The sequence below is a fragment of the Siphateles boraxobius genome, unplaced genomic scaffold (genome assembly GCF_051911475.1).
Source record: "Siphateles boraxobius isolate OS27281-9 unplaced genomic scaffold, OSU_SipBor_1 41, whole genome shotgun sequence".
Lineage (NCBI taxonomy): Eukaryota > Metazoa > Chordata > Actinopteri > Cypriniformes > Leuciscidae > Siphateles > Siphateles boraxobius.
In genome coordinates, this window is record NW_027509042.1 from 43,615,001 (window position 1) to 43,627,500 (window position 12,500).

The 12,500-nt window shown below is 37.6% G+C and overlaps 1 long non-coding RNA gene across 1 annotated transcript in view; it reads left to right on the top strand.

Annotated features, from left to right (window-relative positions):
• The first annotated feature begins 11,557 nt into the window (after positions 1–11,557).
• The window catches only part of LOC143707302 (uncharacterized), a 13,283-nt gene continuing 12,340 nt past the window's right edge, over positions 11,558–12,500 (top strand). Inside the window, exon 1 of the long non-coding RNA XR_013193161.1 lies at positions 11,558–11,676. This is a non-coding gene — a long non-coding RNA (uncharacterized LOC143707302). The remainder of the gene's footprint in view (positions 11,677–12,500) is intronic.

A 12,500-nucleotide genomic window follows, 5' to 3' on the forward strand; every position in this document is an offset into this window, starting at 1 on the left:
TGACACCCTCAATCAAGAGGGTAAGACAGAAAGAAATTTCTGAACAAATAGGCTGTTCCCAGAGTGCTGTATCAAGGCACCTCAGTGGGAAGTCTGTGGGAAGGAAAAAGTGTGGCAAAAAACGCTGCACAACGAGAAGAGGTGACCGGACCCTGAGGAAGATTGTGGAGAAGAACCGATTCCAGACCTTGGGGGACCTGCGGAAGCAGTGGACTGAGTCTGGAGTAGAAACATCCAGAGCCACCGTGCACAGGCGTGTGCAGGAAATGGGCTACAGGTGCCGCATTCCCCAGGTCAAGCCACTTTTGAACCAGAAACAGCGGCAGAAGCGCCTGACCTGGGCTACAGAGAAGCAGCACTGGACTGTTGCTCAGTTTTGCATGTCATTCGGAAATCAAGGTGCCAGAGTCTGGAGGAAGACTGGGGAGAAGGAAATGCCAAAATGCCTGAAGTCCAGTGTCAAGTACCCACTGTCAGTGATGGTCTGGGGTGCCATGTCAGCCGCTGGTGTTAGTGCACTGTGTTTTATCAAGGGCAGGGTCAATGCAGCTAGCTATCAGGAGATTTTGGAGCACTTCATGCTTCCATCTGCTGAAAAGCTTTATGGAGATGAAGATTTCATTTTTCAGCACGACCTGGCACCTGCTCACAGTGCCAAAACCACTGGTAAATGGTTTACTGACCATGGTATTACTGTGCTCAATTGGCCTGCCAACTCTCCTGACCTGAACCCCATAGAGAATCTGTGGGATATTGTGAAGAGAAAGTTAAGAGACGCAAGACCCAACACTCTGGATGAGCTTAAGGCCGCTATCGAAGCATCCTGGGCCTCCATAACACCTCAGCAGTGCCACAGGCTGATTGCCTCCATGCCACACCGCATTGAAGCAGTCATTTCTGCAAAAGGATTCCCGACCAAGTATTGAGTGCATAACTGAACATAATTATTTGAAGGTTGACTTTTTTTGTATTAAAAACACTTATTTTATTGGTCGGATGAAATATGAGCTGTATGCAAAAATCATCAGTATTAAAACAATAAAAGACCTGAAATATTTCAGTTGGTGTGCAATGAATCTAAAATATATGAAAGTTAAATTTTTTTCATTACATTATGGAAAATAATGAACTTTATCACAATATGCTAATTTTTTGAGAAGGACCCGTATATTTATATATAAATTTGCTGCTCAAGAAACATTTCTGATTATTATAAATGTTATTATAAATGTAAACAGTTGCGCTGCTTAATATTTTTGTGGAGACAGTGATGCATTTTTTCAAGACTCTTTGATGAGTAGAAAGTTCAAAAGAAATACATTTATTTGAAATCGAAATATTTAACATTATAAATCTCTTTACTGACACTTTTGATCAATTTAATGCATCCTTGCTGAACAAAAGTATATATAATGTATATACTGTATATAATGCTAAATGCAAAAAATAAAAAGCACCTAAATAAATGCATGCTTGCTTACTGCCAAATTGCAATAGTTACCGTAAAATTGGTAATTTAGTATAAGGCACCACTAAAAAAATAAGAACTGGAGTCAAAGCAATTTGCTCAAATTGTTTAGCAAATTACATGCGCGAGGGACTCAGAACCCCGAAACAACACATTCTGCACTTCAATCCGCACTCACGTTTTCTTTTTATTAATATTTTTATAATATTATTATGTTATTTTTTATAATTTATCATTTTAGCAGGGGCTGTGGTCACCATGCCATATTCTGTCAAGGAGACGCTTTGTGGAGCACGGCATTGATCACATGTACACGATGCTACAAGATCTAGCAGAAATATTAATATCAGCGGCCAGCTAGCCAAGAGCTGGAGCAACAACAAAAAAAACGAGAACTGTGAGAATGAGAAGAAGAGTTGAGAAAAATAACTTTAGTGACGCTTATAGAATCCAGTCTTTGCTTTTGAAGTCCCATCTCTGTCGCTCTCTGCATCTTCCTTTCTCATTTATTCAAAGACACAAAGCCATGCGAAAGCACTCAAAAGCAAATGCACACACACACAAATGTATGTTAACACACTATACTGTCACAAACACACATTTAGCTTTGATTTTGGCCACTTCTACCAGTCCTCTTCTCACAATCTCACACTATTTTACTGCTTTCTGCTCTTCTCACTCTATTTATCTATTATTTATAAAGAGGAACCGAGTTGGCCACAGCCTCATACATGTAGAACAGCCAGCAGTTTCTTTAAATGTATTTCTATTATTTATGCCATGCAGTAAAGTACTGACTGTCTGAATAATTCTGGCTGTAAATACTGTAACATTTTATAATAAACAAAATCATACTTTTTGGTGATGTAGCGTATTGAACAGAATTCATGAATGCACAAAAACAATGCATTTGAAATTCAAGCGCAGTGAATAATGAAGTCTCTCTCTAAAGGCTCGCCTGGCCCTCGGGCCGCCCGTCTTTCTACACATGTGAATCATGCAAATGTCAAGAGCAAAGGTCACCAAGGCAATAGGACTGAGACGACACAACAGACACCAGTAAGATTAAAAGACAACATCAGACTGAAAAGAAGACACACGCAGCATGAAGAGGGTTCATATCCGACTTTTGCCATTTTGCTCCATTTCTCTACTCAGTTAGATGTTTAAAATAGACAATATTCAATCATTTGAGATTTACTCTGATACTTGCTTCGGGTAGATGCAAGGAAGCAAATAAAAACCCTAATAATGACTATTCCTTAGACAATAAGTCAGATCTTCATATTTATCATGGCGAGTATAAGTTCAGGATTCAGTTCACAGAGACACTTAAATGAAATGCACAGGAGATATCAGAATGACACATAATAATAATAATAGATTTAATATAGTCCATTATGCTATTGTGATCCACTGTCCCTTATACACTCATTGAGAAGCCATTGAGTGGCCCCTATATAAGATGTGATTAAATTAATGTTAATGGGCTCCTATTTTTTATACCCCTGACACACTTAAACCCTCTCCACCTTCTGGATGAAGATCTGTGAGCATCAGTGACAGGTTTCATGGTCACAGATTCAGAGAAAGATGAAAGAAATTCATATGGAGATGTTTTAAAGATGAAGATGGTTAAAGAGGTTTGAGCAGGGGTGAAAAAATTAATTAATTTATGTATTATTTATAATGATATATTTTATACAATAAAAGTGTGGGATTTGTCTCTTATACTAATCAGGGCTGAATTTATTTGATCAAGTAAAAACAGTAATGTTGAGAAATATTATTACCAGCATCATTCCAGTCTTCAGTGTCACATGATCCTTCAGAAATCATTCTAAAATGATGATTTGCTGCTCAAGAAACATTATCAATATTGAGAACAGTTGCTTCATATGGAAACCATGACACATTTTTTTTCAGAATACTTTGATGAATAGAAAGTTCAAAAGAACAGCATTTATTTGAAATGTAAAGACTTTACTGTCAGTTTTGACCGATTTAATGTGTCCTTGAAGTATTTTAAAAAATCAGATACTCTTTGGCAGCAGTAAATAGTAACCCTATACTATTTATAGCACTTTTTTTTGTCAAATAAATCTCTCAGTCTGACTTTTCACCCTCTTTATAATTCAGATCATTTGTGGATAAAGCGATTAAACAGTGGGGATCTTCATGTTGTCTGGTGGAAAGAAACCCCGAAATCTTTAGCCCACCCTAAAATATCACAGTTCTTATTGAGTCTAACATGTGTTCACTCAATTTGAGAGATGATTATCTTCATTCGTGGTTTGCCATCAAAACGAGTTCTCCCATGTCATAAAATAAGCCAAATCACACACTGCTGCTCCTGTTGAGATGGTGTGATGACTGCGGGTGAGATGAACGACTTCTGACACTCACACAGCCAGACCTACTGCTGAAAACATCTTCTGCTTGTTGCTTCACGGTGAATATCTGTAACTTCCTCTGCCGTGATGTTAACGATTGAGAGTTCATGCTGTGCTGCACAATCTATAACCACGTTTCCTGCTAGGTTTTGCCTGTGGTGAACTGCCATTCAATAATAAGCTTTGAGCGTGAATGTGGGTGTTTCTTGGACTTTTATGTCTGTAGTAGAAGGTAGTTTTAAAACAAATTATAGACTTTAACTGAAGGTGACAATAAATCTTATAAACTTTTTAATGCCTTGCCTTTCATGTTTGGATTTTATTGCTTGCTCTACCCTGTCCCAGACTTTCAAACTCAAAATATCAAAATTTGTCATAAAAATATTAAGTTCTTCACAAATTACGATAATCTAAACAAACGGTAAAATAAACCATTTTAATAATTATAAATGTTTTATATAAATGTTTACACAAACTAAACAAGCATAATTTTCTTCACAACCAACAATTTGCCCCTAATAAAGTTTTTATGTTATTGTATGTTCATAAATAACAGAGGGCCTAACACAGAGCCTTGTGGCACTCCTTTTAAATAGACAAGATGGTAACGGTTTGATGTATATTAAATAGATTCAAAATATGTGGACATATAATATTGATTTGAGCTGAAACTATCTTATAATCTTACCCCATAAAGCTTCCGCTAAGAAAGAATATCAAAATTCAAACTTGATGCATGTATATCAATAACTGTACATTGAAAAATTAAACAAACCATTGATAGTGTGAAAAGTGTTTTAAGGAATTTATTTTAGTTTCTAAAAAAATCAACTGGGCAAAATACTCGAAGAAACACCCGTAGACGGTCAAAGATGAAGTGTAATGCTAGCATGTCAAACTTCTAGATCTCAACAACATGAGTTTTCATCTTCCAAACTTGATCCACGACAGCTTGCGAGCCAGAGGAAAGGTACGGTACACTTCAGCAGCTATGAGCGTCTTTCCAACAGATGGATCAAAGATGTGTAGTACACAGAAAATCTGGAGATCTTAATAATTCAGCAACTTCTTGTGTGACATGGAGTGTAGTTCAGCTCTCTCTCAAACAGGGCACATATGGAGAAGCAGACGCGCCTCTCGCAGAAAAACGCTAAACTAACAGGAGAAGTCCCCGAAGAGAGGAGAGCGAAAGCGAGAGAGGTAAGGATGGACAGAATGCGACTCAACCCCCTTGAGGCCGTGCAAGACTTCTACTTTAGCATGTGAGTGTGTGTGTGTGCAGATGTGAACAGCTTGATACTGTGCACCAAATGCTGTAGGGAGAAATTCCTCCTGTTTCGCACGTTAATTTGTGCTGAAATTAGTCACCAGACTGAAATCTGCCATTCTTCACATGATTGATTAAACTCACAAAGTTTATCAACTTCACTCTCTACACAGATATAGAAACTAACCTGGTTTATGGCCCGTTCACACCAAAAATGATAACTATAGTGATAACTATATTACCGTCCACATCAATTCAATTCAATTCAATTCAGTTCACATTTATTTGTATAGCGCTTTTCACAATACATATTGTTTAGTCTACATTAAAATTTAGAGTGAAATTGGATTCAGTGTACAGGTTTTTGGTCCAATAAGTAATACCTCAGTCTTATCCGAATTTAAGAGAAGATTGCTGGTCATCCAATATTTTATATCTTAAACACACTCTGTCAACTTGGATAATTTAGGGATTTTATCTGGTCGTGATGCAATATATAACTTGTATGAGTATCATCGGCATAAAAGTGGAAACTAATTCCATGTTTTCTTATTATATTACCAGGTTGCAGCATATATATTAAAAATAACAGAGGACTTAACACAGAACCTTGTGGCACTTAATAATTTACAGAAGTTATGTTAGATGTTTCCCCGTTTAAATAAACAAAATTGTAATGATCTTATATATATTAAATATATTAAAAATATGTGGACATATAATATTGATTTTAGCTGAAACTATCTTAAAATCTTACCTCATAAAGCTTCCGTTAAGAAAGAATAGACCATCACAATATACAAAACAATCGGCTTAGCAAGAAGACGAACTCTGCAGCATATTACTGTATTACATATTGCTAAGTAATATACTTCTGTAAACTGTGGTTAATGGCTCATATAGCAACTTGGTGTATTAATATAGATGTGTATTCACAGGTGTGTGCATATTGATTATTCCTCGAAATTATCTCATCCAATCAGAACTTAGAGCCAAAAACAGAATGTTTCCTGTGTCATCTCATTTAAATGTTATTCAGCATCTGCATTCCTGTTTCTGCTGTCGATCGATACTGTTGGGGTAGAGTGAGATTTCTCAGCTCTAGTTTGCATGAATCTTTCAAACCTGTGCCACTGACACACACTAACACACAGCAATGTCTTCAGGCTGAGCTAGTTAGGTGGGCTGCATTCTCAGTCGCATGGTCTGTCCTCGGGCACACACACTTAGTGTTTAACAGTGGAGCTGGTGGAGTGAGAGACCGTCTCATTACCGGTGCACACACATATACACAAACCCCATTGACTGAGCTAACGAGATTTTTTATTTCCTACCCCTAAACACTTTTATATTTTCATTAGTGCGTTTTTATTTGGTCCCCACAAAGATAACCACACAAACATATCATGCCATATATTATGATTCGGGCCACTCAGTCACTTCTGTTCAGGGATGCCAGGTCTACGTAACAAAATCAGCCCAAAGGCCAATCAAAAACAGTCCAAAATAAGCCCAATGACCCTATTGAACTCAACATATGCCACTCCCATACTTAAAGTACATATTTTACAGTCACTGTTATGCATTATACACAATTTCAACTTGAAAATCACTAGTAATCATAAACAGTCTGTTTTCATTAAACTCCCCCTGTGGTGAAAATCAAGCTTTTAATGTTGTCTATGTGTTTTTTTTTTTTATATGCTTTAAGACAAACCATGTGTAAATTGATAAGTCAACACCATTGCTGAGTATTTTCTCCTTAAAACTGCAGGGAAAACACGGTTTGAAATCGCTGGTGTTTCTGACATCGCAAACTGGTAACCAATCAGATCAACGTGTGATCGTCAACGAGTGGACCCCTGAGCTGAGTGAGTTAGTGGAGGCGGGGCTCATTTAGATTATTAATGATTCCACATATACTAAATGAGGCAAGGGTGTAGAAGAGCTACATTCAAGCTACTTTAAGGCATGAATATTTTTTTTCAAGGACATTTTTTTTTAATATGCCATTTTGGTGATCAAAGATGAGTTTTAAGGGATACACTTATTTACAACTTTAAATTAAGTATATTATTATAGACAAAGACTAACTGTCAAGACTTTTGGTAAGTGAAATAATACATTATTTAGTTTCATTTACACAGTAAGTTTTCCAAGTTTGAGCATTTTTGTGTGAACCAAATGTCCAAATGAGACTGATGTGATGTGATGGATAAATTCTCTCTCTGCTCATGTGCGATGGAACAGTTTGGGCCACTATGGAAATCGAGTGGACATCAGAAAGGTCAGGGATTTAAATTTGCCCCATTCCCTTTTCCTCAGGCTCCATCATATCTCTGATCATATAGGTCAGATCCAGTGATTTCACGCTTATTTAGCTTGATCTGCTCAATCAAACTCTCTCCCCAACAGCAACACCACAATCATACATTATATTTTGTGCTGTTTTGTGAAAGCTCCCAGACATTTTTTTCTCATTCATAACACACATAATCTGATACAACTTTGTCTTTAAAAAAACTTTCTTTAAACTAGTTTAGCTACTAAATGAATGTGCTCAGATCATTTGGTCTTGAAAAAATTTAATGAAAATGTTTGAGTTCATGTTGACATCTTGCATAGGCTACTATATAAATCTGAGCACATGAGACACTTTCTCCTTTTAAACTCCTTTTTGGAGAACCTTAACAGAAGGTGCGCTAGTCTTTTCTTCTCTATTGTGACATGGCCTATACCCGAGTGAAATGCTATTGGTGGATCTCATGTGAGTGACAGGTTGCCCCGCCCTCGTCATCAGAGAAGAGAAGAGATGATGCAAAAGGGAGGGAAAGGTATTCTCTCTTCCTACATTTTTCTCATTGAATATCCTTGTTTTCCTTGGAAATGCTTCATATTAAAGAAGTAATACATTGCGAATGCCGTTTCACATGGATTGTAATGTCACTGCTGTCAAAGATAAATAATCGAGATATTAAAGGGATTTCATTTGTGATTTTTCCTTTCTTTATTGTTTCAGGCATTGGATTGAGTATAGGCCTACTGGCGGCGCCTGGTACACACACACACACACACACAGATCCACGGTAGTGTCTCTGGCGAACGCTCTCGCTGGCGTGACACAGTCATGTTCTAGTGTTTTATTTACTGCTCCTCGCCGAGCACGACACACACATACATCACTTTCACATCTGCTGACATCTCTGTGACTGACAGGAGCGTTTGATAAGACACGCATTTCTCCATTTCAGTGTGTGAGCTGATGACTGTGAGAGAGAACACGTGTCGAGTTAATACTATCCTGCACCGCTGCACAGTAATACTCTCTGATCGCAGAGACGAGGCCAATGTCTCCGTGTCGTTCAGGCCTCACACACACACACACACACACACACGCGCGCGCGGTCCCCGTGCAGAATGGCTCAGCTCCAGGAATAATTGAATGGTTGGATTCTTCTCGGAGCGCTGGTGCTGAGAGAGAGTGAGTGAGTGAGTGAGTGTGCGTGTGTGTGTGTGAGAGAGAGAGAGAGAGAGAGAGAGAGAGAGAGAGAGAGAGAGAGAGAGAGGATTTGGGGACTCTTATCAACACCGTGTCTCTGGAATAATGCAAGTATGACAGTCAGCACCTCTGCTGTCAGATTAGCTGATCTCCGTGAGTGAACAGCACAGACTTATGGGAAGCATGGTTTTTAATGAGGCTTGGATTATGACTTGGGCTACACACACAGTTGGGGCTTTCTGATGAAACTGCAGACTAAAATTAGCCTTAGTGATATGCACATAAGATTAGTCTGCTGAAAGTTGACCGTTATCATTTTATTAGTGCAAAAATCCTAGCTTGATTAATATCTATGTCATGCTTTCCAGTGAAATAATATTTCTAAACACGACAAAACCCCTTGCATTCCATATAATCATTTTTAACAAACAATTAAAGGGATAGCTTACCGATAAATGAAAATTCTGTCATCATTTACTCACCCTCAAGTTGTTCCAAACATGTATGAATTTCTTTCTAAACACAAAAGATATTTTGAAGAATATTTGTAACCAGATAGTTGATGGACCCCATTGACTTCCATATTTTTCCCAGTATTTCAAATCCATACTTTGGAAGTTAATGGGGTCCATCAACTGTTTGGTTGCCGACATTCTTCAAAATATATTCCTTTGTGCTCAGCAGAAGTTAGAAACTCACAGGTTTGGAACAACTTGAGTAGAGTAAATGATGACAGAATTTTCATATTTTTGAGTCAACAATCCCTTTAATTACACTAAATGAACATGAAATGGACAGCATGAGTTCACCGTCATACTTGTTTTAAAACACCTTTTGTACAGTCCTTCTCTTCCTCTATCCTTTATCTGTTCCTGATCCACTTTGCACTGATTTATTTCTCCTGGATTTTTTTTTTTTTACAGACAGTTCGATTCCACGCTGTCAATCAGTTTTATCAGATGGACTCTCTCTCTTTTTCTTCTGCGGGTGCTAAAAGAGATGAGGAGAATACCTATGAAACATATGTAATGTTTTTGTTGATCACTGACAAACAGACAAATATTCACATGCTTTCATCCAACATATGGGGGAAAAATCCTTCTGCAGTCTCAGTTTCATCTAATCCACTGATAATCTGCTCTATAGAGACGTGAGCTAGAAATAGCAGAGAAATCCAGCTGAAAAAAGCATAGTCAAGCATATTTTTCACTCGCCCTGCTGACAAGACATCAGAAAGATTGTAAAAAAATAAATAAATGACAACAAACTTGAGAAAAGGCTTGCTGTGCTCGCATTTATCAAACACAGTCCCTGTTTTACACTGCGTGACATTCAAATACAGGGATGCAACTCCTTAGTCATTCTGAGTCGGTTATAAATGCAACTGTAATTGCAGAAAAAAGACGATGCATAAAGCAAACTGCCTTAAACTTGCCCCACACAGCTGGCAGGAGGTAAACAGACGCAGATAAAGGTGTAAAGAACCAGCGAAGAGTGTGTGATTAAGCTTTAACGTCAGGGAAGTGTTGTGTTTCGGGACCGGAGGGGTTTGGTAATGTGGCAGTTGGCTGTTCCCCGTGGAGTCTCCCACCTTCACACCAAACTCACACATAAACAAGGTCGACTCATTTAAAAACAGCTCCGGACACATTATTCAAATTCTATTCAGCCAAAGTTTGTCGTATTGGCAAGGCCATGCAGATTATGCACACCATTGTTGAATAAATTAACCCTTTGAAATCTAGAGTGAATATTTTAAGACATGAATTGTAAAAACTGAGCAAAAGAAGGACAACGCTTTTTTTTTTTTAGACCACTGAGACTCTGGATAAAATCAGCATACAATTTTTCTTAAATCTATTGTAAATTTTATAGATTTGAGTGAGGAATCATCACTTTTTGCGAACTTCTGACATCGAAATTGTATCTGCACCAAATTATTAAATGTTTGTGCATCTCATCAGATTTTACATGATTAAAAACATGTGAATGAGTCACATACAGATGTGGCTTGCCAGCACTTTGTTTGTGTGTGTGTGTGTGTGTGTGTGTGTGTGTGTGTGTGTGTGTGTGTGTGTGTGTGTGTGTCTGTGTGTGTGTGTGTGTGTGTGTGTGTGTGTGTGTGTGTGTGTGTGTGTGTGTGTGTGTGTGTGTGTGTGTGTGTGTGTGTGTGTGTGTGTCTGTGTGTGTGTCTGTGTGTGTGTGTGTGTGTGTGTGTGTGTGTGCGTGTGTGTGTCTGTGTGTGTGTGTGTGTGTGTGTGTGTGTGTGTGTGTGTGTGTGTGTGTGTGTGTGTGTGTGTGTGTGTGTGTGTGTGTGTGTGGTCACAATGGAAAAGAGCTGCACAAAGCAGGCTTAATCGTAAACTAAATCTAATAAAAACATATGTTAATTGAAATAAAGCTGAAATAAAACAAATTATAAATATTAGTTGAAAAACTAAGTTAATGAAAATTAGAAATGTTGCTTTTTGCAATAAGCTGAAATAAAGTGAAATAAAGGCACTAAAATGATTAACAGGAAATCATTGAAATTAAAGCTGAATTAAACCTTAAATTAAACCTAAAATTTTACCTAAACCTAAATAAACAAATAATGAATAAAATGACAAAAGCACATAACGGAATTACTTAAAAATGAACTCTAAAGTTAACAGCAAAACTAAAAATATAAAAATAAAAGCTAATTCAAAAATAGGAATAAAACTAAAATAAAACCTAATTAGATAACACTGGCATGAAAATGTTCAAGTATTCTTATTTTGTGAAAAAAATTAAAGCGTATGGAAATGATATTGTCACGTGTATTGTTTGTTTTGGTTTCATTTTCCCAGTGTTTCCTGTGCTCGTTTTTCCTTAGTTCCTCGTCATCGTTGGATTTCTTGGTTGTTAATTAAACACAGCTGTTGTTTTCCGTTGATTACTCTGTCTGTGTTTAAGACCTCAGTTCATTCAGTTCATTGTCTTTATTTTATGTGATTGTGTGTTATTTTTCTCCTGCAATCTCCTGTGTGGATCTTTGTGGACCAGCGGCGACGTGACAGATATGAGGGTGAGTAAATCATAAGATCATTTTATTTCTGGCTTACCAATTCCTTTAACTCAAGATGGAGACTTTTGCTGCCGGAATATTCTTCCTGTTGTAGTTCCGGTTCCTCTCGCAGGATACGGAGGAAAACAACAGGAAACACATTGACAAAAGAACTAATTCTGTTTTGTTTCATTCTTTTTTCTGTATACCTCTTGATAGTGTATTTTCATTTGTTGCTTTATGAATGTTAACTGTACAAACAGTACATAACAGTACATGTTCTAGTTTGGGATTTTGTTCACTTGAAAGATTTAGTGAACAAAGAAAACATTGTAAAACTCCTAGTCTGAATTTTTCTTTTTGATAAGAAGGGGACAAATCTGTACATCTTTCAAAAAAAAAAAAAAAAAAAAATCTGCTTCTATATCCATGAGTCCATTTCGCTTCTTTTGAATATTTTCCAGCCTTTATTCGTGGAAACCAGAAACCGCATGAATGGTTTTTTTTGAGAAATCACATACTACATACAGTTAACTCAGTTTGGGATGAAGTGAATTCAAGTGTGTGTGTGTGTGTGTGTGTGTGTGTGTGTGTGTGTGTGTGTGTGTGTGTGTGTGTGTGTGTGTGTGTGTGTGTGTGTGTGTGTGTGTGTGTGTGTGTGTCTGTGTGTGTGTGTGTGTTCACAGGGCCAAAATAAGCAGCAGAAGTGCACTTCTATTTCCTCTAACTCCGAGTGCAGGGGTGAAGAGTCAGGCGAAGGACAGTATGACAGATCGAGGGAAGGTAAAGTAGAGGTCAACGTCGCAATGGCCATTTCCTGCCTGATCTCTATCTCGCTCTCCATT